General features: G+C 49.9%; 1 long non-coding RNA gene across 1 annotated transcript in view; it reads left to right on the plus strand.

Annotated features, from left to right (window-relative positions):
• Positions 1-4,716, plus strand: part of LOC130362774 (uncharacterized) — a 40,418-nt gene extending 35,702 nt beyond the window's left edge. Inside the window, exon 4 of the long non-coding RNA XR_008891563.1 lies at positions 4,600-4,716. This is a non-coding gene — a long non-coding RNA (uncharacterized LOC130362774). The remainder of the gene's footprint in view (positions 1-4,599) is intronic.
• Positions 4,717-6,000: the final 1,284 nt, after the last annotated feature.

A 6,000-nucleotide genomic window follows, 5' to 3' on the forward strand; every position in this document is an offset into this window, starting at 1 on the left:
CCCAACTTGTAGCTAGGGACACGGAAGCGGACATATTTAGCGGAGAGCCATACCTTGTCTCCAGGGGAAAAAACGGGAGGAGCTCTTCTTTTCTTATCCGCGAACTTCTTCATGCGTGATGAAGCCTGTAAGAGAGAATTTTGGGTCTCTCTCCATATGATGGAAAGGTCACGAGAAATTTCATCCACAGCGGGCAGACCAGAGGGCAAGGGAGTAGGGAGGGGGGGAAGAGGGTGACGGCCGTACACCACGAAAAATGGGGATTTGGAGGAAGATTCAGAGACCCTGAAGTTATACGAGAATTCGGCCCATGGGAGGAGATCTGCCCAGTCATCCTGGCGGGAGGAAACAAAATGTCGCAAATAATCACCCAAGATCTGGTTAATTCTTTCTACTTGTCCATTGGACTGGGGATGATATGCAGAAGAAAAATTTAATTTAATCTTGAGTTGTTTACAGAGAGCCCTCCAGAATTTAGACACGAATTGGACGCCTCTATCCGAGACAATCTGCGTAGGCAACCCGTGAAGACGAAAAATGTGTACAAAAAATTGTTTAGCCAACTGAGGCGCAGAAGGAAGACCAGGAAGAGGGATGAAATGTGCCATTTTGGAGAATCGATCAACGACCACCCAAATAACAGTGTTGCCACGGGAAGGGGGTAAATCAGTAATAAAATCCATACCAATCAGAGACCAAGGCTGTTCGGGGACAGGCAGAGGATGAAGAAAACCAGCGGGCTTCTGGCGAGGAGTCTTATCCCGGGCACAGATAGTGCAGGCTCGCACAAAGTCCACAACATCCGTCTCCAGAGTCGGCCACCAATAGAAGCGGGAGATGAGTTGCACAGATTTCTTGATGCCCGCATGACCTGCGAGATGGGAAGAGTGGCCCCATTTGAGGATTCCGAGGCGTTGGCGTGGAGAAACAAAGGTCTTTCCTGGAGGAGTCTGCCTGATGGAGGCAGGAGAAGTGGAGATCAGGCAGTCAGGTGGAATGATGTGTTGCGGAGAGAGTTCAACTTCTGAGGCATCCGAGGAACGAGAGAGAGCATCGGCCCTAATGTTCTTATCGGCAGGACGAAAGTGAATCTCAAAATTAAATCGGGCAAAGAACAGAGACCACCGGGCCTGGCGAGGATTCAGCCGTTGGGCAGACTGGAGGTAGGAGAGGTTCTTGTGGTCGGTGTAGATAATAACAGGAAAACTTGATCCCTCCAGCAGATGCCTCCATTCCTCAAGTGCTAATTTAATGGCTAGAAGCTCTCGATCCCCGATGGAGTAGTTCCTCTCCGCTGGAGAGAAGGTCCTAGAGAAAAAACCACAAGTGACAGCATGCCCGGAAGAATTTTTTTGTAGAAGAACAGCTCCAGCTCCCACTGAGGAGGCATCAACCTCCAATAGGAAGGGTTTGGAAGGGTCAGGTCTGGAGAGGACGGGAGCCGAAGAAAAGGCAGACTTGAGTCGTTTAAAGGCGTCTTCTGCTTGAGGAGGCCAGGACTTGGGATCAGCATTTTTTTTGGTTAGAGCCACGATAGGAGCCACAATGGTAGAAAAATGTGGAATAAATTGCCTGTAATAATTGGCGAAGCCCAAAAAGCGTTGAATAGCACGGAGTCCGGAGGGGCGTGGCCAATCTAAGACGGCAGAGAGTTTGTCTGGATCCATCTGTAGTCCCTGGCCAGAGACCAAATATCCTAGAAAAGGAAGAGATTGGCATTCAAACAGACATTTCTCAATTTTGGCATAGAGTTGATTGTCACGAAGTCTCTGAAGAACCATACGGACATGCTGGCGGTGTTCTTCTAGATTGGCAGAAAAAATTAGGATATCGTCCAGATATACAACAACACAGGGAGTATAACAGATCACGAAAAATTTCATTGACAAAGTCTTGGAAGACGGCAGGGGCGTTGCACAGGCCAAAGGGCATGACCAGATACTCAAAGTGTCCATCTCTGGTGTTAAATGCCGTTTTCCACTCATCCCCCTCTCTGATGCGGATGAGGTTATAGGCGCCTCTTAAGTCCAATTTAGTAAAGATGTGGGCACCTTGGAGGCGATCAAAGAGTTCAGAGATGAGGGGTAAGGGGTAGCGGTTCTTAACCGTGATTTTATTAAGACCGCGGTAGTCAATGCAAGGACGTAGGGAGCCATCTTTTTTGGACACAAAGAAAAATCCGGCTCCGGCAGGAGAGGAGGATTTACGGATAAAGCCCTTTTTTAGATTCTCCTGGACGTATTCAGACATGGCAAGAGTCTCTGGGGCAGAGAGAGGATAAATTCTGCCCCGGGGTGGAGTAGTGCCCGGGAGGAGGTCGATAGGACAATCATAAGGCCTGTGAGGAGGTAGAGTCTCAGCTTGTTTTTTGCAGAAAACATCCGCGAAGTCCATATAGGCCTTAGGGAGACCGGTTACTGGAGGAACCACAGAGTTACGGCAAGGGTTACTGGAAACCGGTTTTAGACAGTTTTTGGAACAAGAGGACCCCCAACTCTTGATCTCCCCAGTGGACCAATCCAGGGTTGGGGAATGAAGTTGAAGCCAGGGAAGTCCAAGGAGAATTTCCGAGGTGCAATTGGGGAGGACCAAAAGTTCAATCCTCTCGTGATGAGATCCGATGCTCATAAGAAGGGGCACCGTGCGGAAACGTATGGTACAGTCCAATCTTTCATTATTTACACAATTGATATAGAGGGGTCTGGCGAGACTGGTCACCGGGATGTTGAACCTGTTGACGAGAGAGGCCAAAATAAAATTTCCTGCAGATCCAGAGTCCAAGAAGGCCACAGTAGAGAAGGAGAAGGCAGAGGCAGACATCCGCACAGGCACAGTAAGACGTGGAGAAGCAGAGTAGACATCAAGGACTGTCTCACTTTTGTGCGGAGTCAGCGTACGTCTTTCCAGGCGGGGAGGACGGATAGGACAATCCCTCAGGAAGTGTTCGGTACTAGCACAGTACAGGCAGAGGTTCTCCATACGGCGTCGTGTCCTCTCTTGAGGTGTCAGGCGAGACCGGTCGACCTGCATAGCCTCCACGGCGGGAGGCACAGGAACAGATTGCAGGGGACCAGAGGAGAGAGGAGCCGAGGAGAAGAAACGCCTCGTGCGAACAGAGTCCATATCTTGGCGGAGTTCCTGACGCCTTTCGGAAAAACGCATGTCAATGCGAGTGGCTAGGTGAATAAGTTCATGTAGATTAGCAGGAATTTCTCGTGCGGCCAGAACATCTTTAATGTTGCTGGATAGGCCTTTTTTGAAGGTCGCGCAGAGGGCCTCATTATTCCAGGACAATTCTGAAGCAAGAGTACGGAATTGTACGGCATACTCGCCAACGGAAGAATTACCCTGGACCAGGTTCAACAGGGCAGTCTCAGCAGAAGAGGCTCGGGCAGGTTCCTCAAAGACACTTCGGATTTCCGAGAAGAAGGAGTGTACAGAGGCAGTGACGGGGTCATTGCGGTCCCAGAGCGGTGTGGCCCATGACAGGGCTTTTCCGGACAGAAGGCTGACTACGAAAGCCACCTTAGACCTTTCAGTGGGAAACAGGTCCGACATCATCTCCAGATGCAGGGAACATTGGGAAAGAAAGCCACGGCAAAACTTAGAGTCCCCATCAAATTTATCCGGCAAGGATAGGCGTAGCCCAGGAGCGGCCACTCGCTGCGGAGGAGGTGCAGGAGCTGGCGGAGGAGATGACTGCTGAAGCTGTGGTAGTAACTGTTGTAGCATAACGGTCAGTTGAGACAGCTGTTGGCCTTGTTGCGCTATCTGTTGTGACTGCTGGGCGACCACCGTGGTGAGGTCAGCGACAACTGGCAGAGGAACTTCAGCGGGATCCATGGCCGGATCTACTGTCACGATGCCGGCTGGCAGGTAGTGGATCCTCTGTGCCAGAGAGGGATTGGCGTGGACCGTGCTAGTGGACCGGTTCTAAGCCACTACTGGTTTTCACCAGAGCCCGCCGCAAAGCGGGATGGTCTTGCTGCGGCGGTAGTGACCAGGTCGTATCCACTAGCAACGGCTCACCTCTCTGGCTGCTGAAGATAGGCGCGGTACAAGGGAGTAGGCAGAAGCAAGGTCGGACGTAGCAGAAGGTCGGGGCAGGCAGCAAGGATCGTAGTCAGGGGCAACGGCAGAAGGTCTGGAACACAGGCTAGGAACACACAAGGAACGCTTTCACTGGCACAATGGCAACAAGATCCGGCAAGGGAGTGCAGGGGAAGTGAGGTGATATAGGGAAGTGCACAGGTGAACACACTAATTGGAACCACTGCGCCAATCAGCGGCGCAGTGGCCCTTTAAATCGCAGAGACCCGGCGCGCGCGCGCCCTAGGGAGCGGGGCCGCGCGCGCCGGGACAGAACAGACGGGGAGCGAGTCAGGTACGGGAGCCGGGGTGCGCATCGCGAGCGGGCGCTACCCGCATCGCGAATCGCATCCCGGCTGGCAGCGGAATCGCAGCGCCCCGGGTCAGAGGATGTGACCGGAGCGCTGCAGCGGGGAGAGTGAAGCGAGCGCTCCGGGGAGGAGCGGGGACCCGGAGCGCTCGGCGTAACACCTAATAACATATCACTTTTTTTTGTTGGCACTATGACAGGTACGCTTTAAGGAATTTGGCCTGATGTCCACTTGTGCCAGTCACTCTGCGATAGCGAGAACTAAAGTGGGAAACTAGAAGAATATGCTGTGTGTTCTAGCATAGCAACAGAATGAGTAAAATATTTTTGCTATGTGTATGCCTCTCTGTATGCTAAAAAAAAAAAAATAGATAAAAAGCCTGCACACTCACCTACACCAGTCCACCATTACTGCCACTGCAAGGTGTTTTGGTCACCTTCAGAGACCACAGGGCTTGCTGGGACTTATAGTGGACTTGGACAATTTTAATGCAGGGCCACACTGACTTGAGACAGATTGACCTGGATTGATTCGACTGAGACGGACTTGACAGACTTCACCCCATTTGTAGCTTACCAGGCTTTGACTTGGACCTGGGAGGTAGTGGACTTGTGGATCCATGGCTGCGTGGTAGACATTAGACACTCCCTCCAGACTTGACCTTGCTGCACTTAGTAGAGAAGAACATAAGAGACTGAACTAGCTCCACCCAGGGCTTATATGGGGGAACCTCTGGAGGGGTCCCATAGGTCCCCCTGTAGGTCACATGGTCACTGGTACCTTCTCTGGTTACAATCACATGACAGCAGTACTTAAAGGTATAGAAAAAATTATGTACATTGCATTGAATAACTTATACAGTATTTAACAATTCAGGGCGCATAGGTGAATGGGAGGCCCAGGGGTCATGGAATGGAGTCTGCCTGACAGGGCAGCAATGGTACAGGGGTGCAACTCCTGTATTGAGTCACCACAAACTCCCCCTTTTAACAACAGCTGTCCTCGGTGCCCATCCTTGGAGGGACTATGATATAAATGTGAGATTTTTAGGACTTGCGACTGCATACTGGAGAATAAGGATAAACTCGGATCTGCCTGCCGGAGGCTCTCTACCTGAATGCCTTTTGCTGCTTGAGCCCTTCGGCTATAGATACTTCTCCCCAGAACATTATACAAATAAATACAAATTTTCTGACAAATTTATGACAATATTACCTATACACGTAGCTCTGTCACTGTACTTGTTTACCTAAGCTTCCAAGAGAACTCTCTGGCCAGTAGAGCACCCTGCACATGATGGAAAAGAACATAGTTAGACATTAACCCCTTCATGACCCAGCCCATTTTCACCTTCATGACCTGGGCATTTTTTGAAAATCTGACCACTGTCACTTTAAACATTAATAACTTTGGAATGCTTTTACTTATCATTCTGATTCCGAGATTGTTTTTTCGTGACATATTCTACTTTATTTTATCGGTAAAATTTCACTGATATTTGTATCCTTTCTTGGTAAAAAATCTAAAAATTTCATGAAAATTTTTAAAATTTAGCATTTTTCTAACTTTGAAAGTCTCTGCTTGAAAGGAAAATGGATAT

Source organism: Hyla sarda, chromosome 3 (assembly GCF_029499605.1).
Source record: "Hyla sarda isolate aHylSar1 chromosome 3, aHylSar1.hap1, whole genome shotgun sequence".
Lineage (NCBI taxonomy): Eukaryota > Metazoa > Chordata > Amphibia > Anura > Hylidae > Hyla > Hyla sarda.